The following is a 12188-nucleotide window of genomic DNA, read 5'->3' on the forward strand; positions in this document are numbered from 1 at the left end:
AAAAAGATGTTGGAGATGTATCTCAGTGCAAGGCCTTGGGTTCACTCTCTAGTATTAGAAGGCAAAAGAAAAAACAAACAAGAAATGAGACCAAGAAGATAAAACACGAAGATAACGGAGAGGTCCCTTAGGCATAAGGAGAACTTCCTGTGCTGCAGGCCCTGGACATCTGCAGTTCTCCCCATCCTGTGAGCTCCCAAAGTCAACAAACTTTGCCTTTCTTGCTTAAATTAATTGGGATTTCTGATGCTTAAACTCTGCAGAATTTTAGGAGGAAGGCAACCATCTGGTTATGGCCCAAATAACAAGAAACCACAAAAACCTGGGCTAATCTGAGAATTTGAGGAGGTGGCCCCTTCACAGACTTTGTTTTTCTACTTTGAGAGGGCAGGTTCTTTGTTCTTAACTTCTCTTCTATGAGCTTCATGAAGACTAATATTAAGCACATTTTCTGATGAATGCTGGTTAGCTGGCTCCGAGGCGGTAAAATATTCAGACAGAATTGAGAACTGTGAGGGACAAAAAAAAAAGTAACGAGCAAAAGCCTTCCCAATTAGTTCACAGCTCACAGAAAAAGACACTAAATCAATTTAAACCAGAATCACAAGTTGACAAAACAAATATGGACTCCTAGACGCAAACAAGTCACTGAGTTTTTGTTAGCACAAGCAAAAATAGAAATACAGTAACAAGATGTTGAGCGGGGAGGACTGCAGGATGTGATGTTGGTATGGAGGCTCCTAGGCAGCCCCACTTCCCCCCTCACACGGCTCTGTGTCATCTCCCTTTAGCAACTCACCTCTCCCCAGGAGAACACAGCGATGTGGAAGGCACGCTGGTTCTGTGACTGGGCTGCAAAGCCTTGGCCAACAGTCTCTCTCTCCAGCAGGCTGTGATAGAGAAAGCTGTGTTGGGGAGCTGGTAGAGAGGGGTTGGCTGCAGGTCGCTCCAGCCAACAGCCAGCCAGGAACTGGGGCCCTGGTGTGACAGCCCAAGAAGGACCAGATCCTGCCAACAGCCATAGCAGCAAGCGTGGCAGCAGAGCCCACCCCAGGTTGCTCCCCATCCACACTGCAACCTCGTGTGGGACCCTGAGGCCAAAGCCCTCACTCACCTGTGCCTAGATTCCTGCCCCCGCCAAAAAAAAACTGTGAAAGTGAATGTGTTTTTGTTTTAAAATGAAACAGAGCAAACTGCTCAATTTGGGAGTGGTTTGTTACTTAGATAACTAAGACTGAATTGAGCAGGAGCCTTCCCCTCAGGGACAGCAGGTGCATCTTTAAATTCTGGTTGCAGAAAAATTCACCAGCCACAGGGACAGAAGACAAATTGCTGTGCATGGGTCGAGTTCAGGGAGAAGAGGAGAGACTGCTAATCATGAGAGGTGCCAAAAAGTGTTTTCAAACTGATTTCAGTGAGAGTTGCACAATGTTGTACCAAAAACCAATGAATTGCATACTAGCTGAGTTACAACTCAACAAAGCCAGTGTTTAAAAAATCACTAACTTCCGGGGCCGGGGCTCAGTGGAATAAGTGCTTCCCTGGCAAGCACAAGGGCCTGAATTCAATCCCCGGTTCTGGGAAAAAAAAAAAAAATCACTAATTTCCTATAAGATTTGTCATTATATCTGTTCTCAGTGTAACAGGAAACTCTGCAAAACAAAACAACAAAAAAACAGTACTTCGCCTAAGAGGCCACCAGGATCATTCTCACCCTCGGACACTTGCTACCGACAGATGTCACAGCACGGATCTTGAATCCTCTACAGCCTCCTACAGGGGCCTCAGCTTGATCCCAGTCCCACGGCTAGATCTATAAAGACCCAAGATTATGAGGCAGAAATGCCTCGTTGCCGCGCTTGGATCACAGGCCCAAGCGCTGGCTGCCAGTGACAGCTTCCTGGCCTTCCAGAGGTCCCCACCTATCCAGATCCACCATTTGGGGCAACACCGGTTAAAGGGTGATGAGACCACAAAGTCTGGTTGTCTGCCACCTGCAGCCACAAAGTCCTGGAGAGATGCGAGAACCCGGATTAAAACTCCCTGAATGCTGGATCTAGTGAGAGGGAGAGACGGACAGATCCTTCAAGACCGTGTCAAGTCAGAAATAAACGAGGTGGGACTTCCAAATCCTCACTGATAATTGGTCTTTCTGGTGTCAGAGTGAATGCTGGGAACAGTAGGTACCACAGAGCGCATCCCGTGTGCCAGGCCCTACTCTGGGCTCTGTGTACAGAACTCATTTAGTACCCAGCACAGGTCAGAAGAGTGGGTACCACAACTAGACCTCTGTTATATGGGAGTGAGAGGGCCCGGGTGTGGTCTGAGCTTGTCTAGTGCCTGACCCTGCAGGCCCCTCATCTCCTTGGCCGAAGTGAGGGTACACTGTTTCCTTCCAGTCAGCTCAGACACAGCTGAAGGTCAAAGCCTTGGCCTCACGTTTGCCCTACAGCAGCTTCCAGATTTACTCTGCGGTCCACAACACCTTCAGCCCGCTTCTGCATGCAGCAAGGCCTCACTTTACCATAGACACGAGCACCAGCCAACCCAAGGTTTCATGCGTCTGTTACTCAGCTCTTACTCCATACTCACCACTGCACTCAAAGCTGGGTGTACATGATACCTACATCCACATAGCCCCTTTCCTTCTGGTGTGGACAACAGCCTATAAAGTAAGTTATTTGCTATATGATTTTAAATTGTGATCAGATTATAGATTTCCTGCCCAAAGACATAAAATAAGCATCTTGGCATCTGCAATGAAAGCCGGCTCACATACCCAAGATGAGGCAGGTAGAGGTCAGACATATATCTCTCCACAGCGACTTCTGATGCCCAGTCTGGGAAATTCCTGTCCCTCACAAGGCCATGTGGTCTTACATGCTTGATTTACAGATAGAAGACCTGAGATCCGGTGAATGCTAAACTGCACTCTAATCCACCACCGGCTGCTGTTCCTAGGAGCCTGGGTGAAGGCTAAGTGACTCATAGGAACTCCATCTAGGTCCTGCTGGTGCACGTGTGTGCATGCACACACCCCAGGCTCCCTTTGATAGGGTGACCTGTCCCCAGCACTCCACAACAGAGCCTTTGATATCCAGGCACCCAGCCAGGCAGGATAGAGCAGACAGCTGTCTTCCACCAGTGAGAAGCAAGCAGAGGAGGAAGACACCTGGGGGTCATGGAAGAGGACACCGTACTTGATGTCTGGTTTTGCAGCCAGCTCAGTGGTTTGCAGTCAGTTCTGGGCTTGGGCCAGTAAATCAGTTTTTCCTCTTTAGAGAGGATTCTACAGGGAGAGAGGGGAAGGCCTGCTGGCAATGCTGTGGAGGGATCTGGAAACAGAGGTGTGTACGTGTCTGTGCATGGCCAGATGGCTAGAATGGACCCAGGACTGATCGCTGTCACACGGCGCACCTGTGGGGCACTTTCTTCAAAGCTTGGTTTCTCCACCCACAGAGCAGACAAAACAGTATACCTGTCTGTGGGTCTAGTGTAAAGATGAAAAGAGGTGACACATGCAAACTCCAAGCTGTGCCAGGCTGCAACTGCTGGCCCTATTACTGCCCTTTGTACGGAGGCCATCCGCTACTTCTGTAGAATGCACCAAACTCAGGGAAAGCTGCCAGCTTATCTCCCTGCCACTCTCCATGCCCCTGCACTGGCAATGTCTTAAGGCATCACTGGTTGTCACAAACTAAATTCAAAGTGTGCCCCTGTCATTGTGTGCGTAGAGGCCAGGCATGTCTCTAGGAGCCTACAGAGCACACAGGCTTTCCACAGCAAAGAATTATCCTCATGGCCAGGTGTGATGGTGCATGTCTGTGATCCCAACACTCTGGGAGGCTAAGGCTGGAGGACTGCAAGTTTGAGCCCAGCCTGGGCAACTTAGTAATGTCGTGAGAACTGCCTCAAGAGAAAAGGCAGCAGGGCTGGAGGGCTGTTATGTGTTCTACCTATTTTCCTCCAATACCCCTCTTGTCTTTGGTTAGGTCAATTTTGCTTGCTCTAAAGTCCTGGGCAAATACTACTTTTCTTGGCTGATTTACTGCTTATGTGACAACAAGCATAAAAGACCACTAAGGAACACAAAATGATGACTTTGCATGTGACTTACTCTGCTATTGATCACAGATTAAACAAAAAGGCAAGAGTGAGTCCAACCAAGTCTCATGTAGTCCACACACAGCTCACACCGGGCCAGCCATGACATACCCCTTTACCTACATAGCAGTCATCACGCTTATCACTAAATAAGAAACCAGTGGTCCAGGGCCCATAAACAACCTCCGGCGAGGCTGGGCTGTGGCTGTCTGCACATGCTTTCTGAGCAGGTACCTGTGCGACTAAGTCACCGAGAGCAACATGCTCACCTATGCTGGCTGTACTTTAAAGCTGGAACTCAAAGCTCAGTGGGAGCTCATGCCCTCTCTCCTCTGCTCTCTCTCCTCCCTGCTCATGCCACCGCACCTCACCTGACAACTCCCCTCACTTCTCATCTGATAACTTTGTCCCACTTCCCTGAGCCTATCAGCATGTCCTGGGGCTCCTCCTAGGAGCATCTGAGCCTGGGTTCTTACCACCTCTGTAATAGCAGATGGTACTCACGCTGCCTTGGAGACTGATGCCTTAGCAGAAGCAGCCCCAGACACAGTGGGCTGCCTGGTCTCTGACAAAGAGGCCAAAATATAGACTGGAAGGAAGACAGCCTGCAGAGAATGGTGTTGGGAAATCTGACTCTCCACACGCAGAAGATTGAATCTAGACCCATACCTCCCACAAGATTGAATCTAGACCCATACCTCCCACCAGGTACTGAACTAAAATCAAAGGAGGGCAAAGTTCTAAATGTTAAAACATTTTTTATATACCTCATTTTTGTACTTTTCTGCTGGATGGTTAAGACCAAGATAAAGCAAGACCTATATAACAAGAAATGTAACTTTTGTGTCTGACAAGGGCAGTCAAATCCCCTCAGGATTTATCCTGAAACCCTGTACTGCAGTTTGTAGATCCTTTGTCAGTGTCAGCCATGTGGATGACTCATGGCCATTGCTTGACCAAGTTGCTTTCTGTGAAAGCCTGAGAGAATGTTTTCTCTCTAGGTGACTCTCCTTAGGTACGCTCTACTTCATCGAGTGCTTTCCTTTGTGGCCCTATAATCTCCTTGATCAGAAAAAAGTAAAGCTATATTAATATGCTGAGCTGTAAAAGGTTCAAGTCAACAACTTCTGACACTGCCAGTCCTACGGATAACCCACTACTATTATGGGCTAGTGGACTATATTGGATTATTTTGCTGAATTCATGAACCTACAATATTTAAATGGCATTGGAATATCCATCTCTGACAAAACTAAACAAAAAAGGGGGATATAAGTGAAGGAGCTTTTGTGGTGAAATATATATATACAAAATAGATATACAGGTACTTTCTCTTAACTCAGTGAGAAGAAAGATTTGTACTAACAGTGTTTGGACAAGATATCATGCCTGCATCTCGTACTATGAATAACTACTATGAAGACAACAATATGCAATGTATTAATTATTGTAACTGTCCTATTAACCTGTTTTGAAACTGTCTCATTGCTATTTGTTTCTCAATAAATTAATAAAAAATGTTGAAATAGAAACAGTCTGATAAAAGATAAAAGAGGTAAAAAAAAACACTTGAAGGCATAGGCACAGGTAAATCTGAGCAGAACTCCAATTGCACAAGAAATAACACCAAGAAACAACAAATGGGATAACATCAAATTAAAGTTTGGAAACAACCAACAGAGTAAAGAGACAACCTACAGAATGGGAAAAGTTTTTGCCAGCTACATCTTAGACAGAGGACTGGTACCTAGAATATATAAAGAACTCAAAAAAGTTAGATCCTCCAAAATAAAACACCAAATCAAAAATTGGCAAATGAAATGAATAGATTATTACACAGAAGAAATACAGATGGCTAATATATACATGACAAAATGTTCAGTATCACTGGCCATTAGAGAAATGCAAAGCAAAACAATGCTGAGATTTCATCTTACCCCAGAAAGAATGGCTATAACCCCCCTCCAAAAAAAAAAAAAATCAAAACAAAAAACAAATGCTAGTGAGGCAGTGGGAGACAAGGAACCCTCCTCCTACATTAGTGAGAGTGTAAGCTGGTACAGCCATGGAAATCTGTATGGAGGTTCTTCAAAAGACTAAGAACAGAAATTCCACTTGACTCAGCTCCTCCCCTGCCAGTCATCTTCCCAAAAGAGTAAAGACATCCTACTATGTGGTGCATGCACATCTGTGTTTGTAGCAGCACAAGTCATAACAGCTAAATCTTGGAAGTAGCCTGTATGTCTATCAGCAGATAAAGGGATGGAGAAATGTGGTATTTTTATACTATCGAGGGCTACTCTACCATAAAGAAGAATAAACTCGAGTCATTTGTAGGAAAATGATGCACCTTGAGACCATCATGCTAAGTGAAATAAATCAGAGACACAAGCCTACATAAGGCATTATTTCTCTCATACAATAAGTCTAAAGTATAAATAAAGAACAAAATAAAAGAAAAAGGAACTGTAAGTGGGAAGTGGACCAAGAGATAGAGGATGGAGGGCAAGAAGGGAGGGAACATAAAAAGTTAAGGTGTGTCATGTACACGTACCAAATACATGTACTACTTGGAAAGTAGTCATTATGGATGGCAAACATGTACTAATAAATACAATTTTTTAAAAAACTGACTGACCTCTTATAGGGAGGGCACAGCAGTGCAGACTCATAATCCCAGCTACCCAGAAAGCCAGAATAAGTAATGTTGCAAGACTGTCTCAAATTCAAAAATTAAGAAAGGACTGGTTTATTCATCAATGTTTCTGTTGCTGGGCAATCTTGTTGGCCCGTGACAACCTTGCTTCAGCAAGGACCCGCCTCCTCACAGCATGGTCAGCTGTGCACTCTGTAGGTTCACTCACTGAGACAGTCAGCATCCTTACAACCCGGACACCTCTCCAGCACTCTCTCAATCCAGCCAAACTGTTGTTCAAAGTTAACCAGCAATTTTTTTTTAAGAATAATATTCTTTTAGTAGTAAAAGATTTATTAGTCCAAGAACCACAAAAGGGAGTTTCAGGAATTTTCCAAAGCAAAATTTCACTATCCTTTCCCTAAAATAAAACAGCAGCAATCCCTGGGTACACCGTAAACATAAACTATGATGATTCTGTTTAGATATTATTGTCCTCAAAAATAAAAACATAATTTTAAAAATTAGTCAACACTACTAGCCTGGATTTTTACCTGCTTGCATGTATTTCTAAAATAAATTTCACCATATAGTACATATTAACTTTCTTAATTCATATACAACCCAGAATACTCATTTTTACATAGAATCAAAACTTACTTTGAAAATAATCTACAGAAATAATATGTAAATACACAGAAATATGAAACAGACTAAGAACACCCTCCTATGCTCTATGGATCAAAATGTAAAGATCTGTTACATATGCATATGAGCACATTATTTTGGGATATACTGCCATTACATGGCTGTGCGTACACATGTATACTATAAAACAAATGTTTCTGATACTATACTTTCTAGCCCCAGAAAATAGAAAAGAACTAAAAACAATATGAAACCTGTTTCATATTTTTTAAAAAAATTTTTTAAAAATATTTATTTATTTATTTTGTGTGTGTGTGTGGCCAGATCAGCCCACCAGGGGGGGGGGCTGGCTGGCATGTGGTGCTGGGGGATTGAACCGCGGTCCTTGTGCTTTGCTTAGCTTAGCTTCTTCTAAGTAGGTGCTTTAGACCACTGAGCCATCTCACCAGCCCTGTTTCATATTTTTTAAATAAAGTTTTTAAGTAGAAAACAAACACAACACGCCTCTTTGCAAAACAGACGGATCTCTAAACAGTTCAGAATCAAGACTCTCTTCAATTGTTCCCCAAGGTAATAGAACACATAATTTTTTTTGTCTACTTGGGAAGTCTGGTCATCTCCAGTATTTTGTCTTAAAAACTGCTTTCCAAGATACGAGGTAGCCATGCTGGTTAAATTCTTCCTGCTGCCCACCTTACACCTGATGTAACCATACAGGTTGGCACCTTGCAGCACCACACCCATAATAACCACCACCTGGGACCAACCACTTAACTCTGAAGTAGAGAGCACTGAAGGCAAATATCACCCACAGGACTGGACAGGCAATAAGTCCTAACCAAAATATTCTTGATTCAGCCTCTGAAACATTTTTACTCTCTTGAGAAGTTGCCTTCCTGGACCCAAATACCCAGTGGCTCTTCCCATCCTCATCAATATGATTCCACCAACGCAGACCAACCATTAGTCTACCTGTGACATTCTTCACTGCCTAAAAGTCACATGATAACAAGATAATGGTGACCATACAGGCACTAAAGCTGCTGCTGAGCAATTCACATAGAAGATAGACTATAATTGCACTGACTCGAAAGAACAAATGGAAAAATGATGCCACTGGATGTCTGATTTTGGATCTTTTAGGTCTACTAGCTGTCTCTTCTTCTGCATCAAACAGTGAAACATCTTCAGCGTCATCATTACTGTCCTGCTGCAACATGGCGACCCGCACCAGCCCCACTTCCAGGGGCCACCAAAGTTAACCAGCTTTTATGAAAAAGTAAAGCCATATTAATATGCTGAGCTGCAAAAGGCTCAAGTCAACAATTTCTGCTTTTGTTTTTGTTTTTTTTTTTCTTTTTCATTTTTGGCAGAACCGGGGATTGAACTCAGGCCCTTGCGCTTGCCAAGCAAGCATTTATTCCACTGAGCCATCTCCCCAGCCAAGTTAACAACTTTTGTCTTTGCCGGTCTTATGGAAAACCCACTGCTATTATGGACTACCGGACTATTTTGGAATATTTTGCTGAATTCAGGCACCTACAATATTTAAATGATAATCGAATACCCTTCTCTGACAAAACTAAACAAAAAAGAGGGATATAAATGAATGACCATTTTGTATCTGTATGTTCAAAATAGATAGGATAGATATAAAGCGGTATTCTCTTGGATCATTGAATAGAGAGATTTGTTCTAATAGTGTTTGTGGACAGGATATCATGTCTGCATCTTGAATCACCACAATGAATAATAAGTATGACAATAATATGCCATGTTGGGTGCTGGGAAAATGGCTCAGTAGAATAAGTATTTGCCTGGCAAGCACAAGGGCCTGAGTTCAATCCCCGGTTCCACAAAAAAAAAAAAAAAAAAGCAATGTATTAGTTATTGAAACTGCTACTAATCAGTTTTGAAACTGTCTCATTGCTATTTCTCAATAAAATTATTTAAAAAGAAAAAAAGAGATATAACCAGCTCTTTTGACACAGTTCTTTGCTGAGATCCTAGTGCACTTCCCCGTGCCCCTTTACAGAAAAATGGATTGTCTTCAATCATCTATTTTAAGCTCTTCTCTTTCCCCACTTCTCTCTCTCTCTCTCTCTCTCTCTCTCTCTCTCTCTCTCTCGACTTTTTTGAAATAAGGTCTTGTTATGCAGCTCAGGCTGACCTTGAACTCATTATGCAGCCCAGGGTGGCCTCAAATTTGAACTGAGGTGATCCTCCTGCCTTAGCCTCCCCAGTGCTGAGATTACAGGCACACATGTGCCACCGTGCTTGGCTCTTTCCACTCCCTAAGCCCATTAAGTCAGATTCTCAGCCTTCTCTCCTACTCCCTGGCTCCAGTCAGGTCTGCCCTCACCCAGCTCCCAGTGAGACAGGTGCGGTCCCTTTATTTCTGGAAGTCTCTGAATGAACACTGAGTCTGGGTATGGGGACAATGATGGTGAGGACTAGGTGTTGTGGGACCTAGAACACAAACTTGAGGAGAAGCCCCTGTTGTGAAAACCACTCCAGCAGCAGCGTGGCTTTGTCTGTCAGGAAGGTGGTGCAGTGAGGTATTTGGTCTGAGACCAGTGGGTAGCACTGAGAAATTCCATGTGCTCAGCTGGAGAGCAGCAGATGGAGAAGCTGTGGAGCCAGTGGGTCAGCGTGGGCCGCACCTGGAGAAGCTGGGCCCTGAGACGCGCCTCACCCTGCCCCTGGGCCATGACCCTGCGATGGTGGCTTCCATGGGCTGGAACTGTGGGTTTCTTCTGGAATTTCTTTTTTTTTTTTAAATATTCCCTTTTTCTTTTATTTATGTGTGTGTGTGTGTGTGTGTGTGTGTGGCCAGCTCAGCCCACCAGGGGGCGGGGCTGGCTGGCATGTGGTGCTGGGGGATTGAACCGCGGTCTCTGTGCTTTGCTAAGCTTGTTCTAAGTAGGTGCTTTAGACCACTGAGCCATCTCACCAGCCCATTGTGGGTTTCTTCTGGCTTCCACTTGTTTTCAGCACCCAGAAGGAAGGAGGGAAGGAAGGAAGGAAGGAAGGAAGGAAGGAAGGAAGGAAGGAAGGAAAGAGAAGGGAAAGGGGGAGGGGAAAGGGAAGGGAAGGGAAGGGAAGGGAAGGGAAGGGAAGGGAAGGGAAGGAAAGGGAAAGGAAAGTGGAGGGAGGGAGGGTAGGTAGGTCTGAAGACGTGACTCGGGGGTAGAGCAGTCACACAGCCTGTGAGAGACTTTGGGTTTGATCGCCAGTAATATAAAAACAAGCCAAAACAAACAAACAAGAACAAAACCCACTGACTAGAAGGAAGTGCTCACCCTAGCACCCAGCTCTTACCAAGGTCTTCTTCCCTGTAGCAACTACAGGCCAAGGGCAGAAATGAAGTCCTGTTCATTCCAGTTGCCCATCTTTTGACCCGGCCTTTTATTTTGGGAGAGTCTGACTGGTTTTAGTTCTTTTGAGTCACATGTAGGAAAATGGATGAACCTTAAGGTCACAATGTTAAATGAAATAAATCAGAAGCACCAGCTTAAATATCACACAGTTTTGACAGTATAAGAAACCCAATGTATAGCTAATTTAAAGAACAAAATAAAAGCGAGGGACCAGAAAATGCGACATATAGAAAGGGGATCTAGAGATGGCAGGAGGTGGGTGGTGAGGAAAGCATTACAGTTCTTATCTAGATGCCCCTCCCAGATCCCATGAGCTCACAGGTCGGACTTGTGGGAAGTGATTCCATCATGGGGTGTGACACTCACCACTGCTCAGTCTACGGATGAATTCATTGCTAAATGTGAAGGCTGGTGGGACGAGGTGGGTCAGAGGGGGCGTGGCTGGAAGGTTCTGGTCCCTCCTCCTCCCTTGATCCCTTCTGCTTCCCATCACCATGCCAAGGACTGTTTCTCTCCTGCAGTGCCCCTCTGCCAGGCCACCCTGCCCTGCAGCCAGCACAGACTGAAGCTCCTATCATCTGAATCAAAATGCATGTCTCCTCCTGGGTACCGGATAGCGTTTCTCAGCAATAACAGAGGAGTACCACGCTACTTGGCAGGGATGGGTGCATGCTGCGCTTCCCCGTTACAGAACATTCTGTTCAAATTGTTGGAGCCACAAAAACATTTCTGTCCTAAATAGGACAAAGAAGTAAAAAGTGTAACCACAGAGTACTCCTTCAAGATATCAAGAAAGGCCAGGCCGGGGAGATGGCTCAGTAGAATAAGCGCTTCCCTGGCAAGCACATGGGTCTGAGTTCAATCCCCGGTTCCGGGGGGTGGGTGGGATATCAAGAAAGCCCTTCCTGTCTCAGATGAGAGACGTGTCACTAGGGCCACCTGGCCTGGTTCATGAGCTCCAGTTCAGGAGGCTTTCTCTGACATTTTCTCCTGCGCTGTCTTATTGAAGCTGCCATGAATGACCCAAGGTAGATCTTTTTCCTTGACAGCACAGACCATGGCCTGGCTTTCTGGTCTTCACCTGACTCTGAGGCATGAAATCAAGCCTGATTGTTAACAAAATGCCTGCACAGAGTATAATCACACTTCTGCCTTTGGCGAGCTTGGAGGTCTACCTTCCTCATTCCAGGCCTTCTGCAAAGCCCCGAGTCCACCAGGAGAGAGCACCTCCCCCAGGAGGCTCACAGATGGGAAATTTCTCAAGACTAGCAGCTTTCAGGCCATAATCAAATTAAAAAAAAAAAAAAAACTCATATACTAATTTAAAAATAAGATAGGGCTGGGGAGATAGCTCAGTAGAGTAAGAGTTTGCCTGGCAAGCGCAAGATCCTGAATTCAATCCCCGGTACCACGAATAAATA

General features: G+C 44.8%; 1 protein-coding gene and 1 pseudogene across 1 annotated transcript in view; both read right to left on the reverse strand.

Annotated features, from left to right (window-relative positions):
• Scd5 (stearoyl-CoA desaturase 5) overlaps positions 1–12188 on the reverse strand; it is a 153712-nt gene that overhangs the window by 69267 nt on the left and 72257 nt on the right. The gene's annotated exons all lie outside the window — the stretch shown is intronic.
• Positions 2436–8606, reverse strand: LOC105743830 (annotated as a pseudogene).

Source organism: Octodon degus, unplaced genomic scaffold, assembly GCF_000260255.1.
Source record: "Octodon degus isolate 3935 unplaced genomic scaffold, OctDeg1.0 scaffold00173, whole genome shotgun sequence".
NCBI lineage: Eukaryota > Metazoa > Chordata > Mammalia > Rodentia > Octodontidae > Octodon > Octodon degus.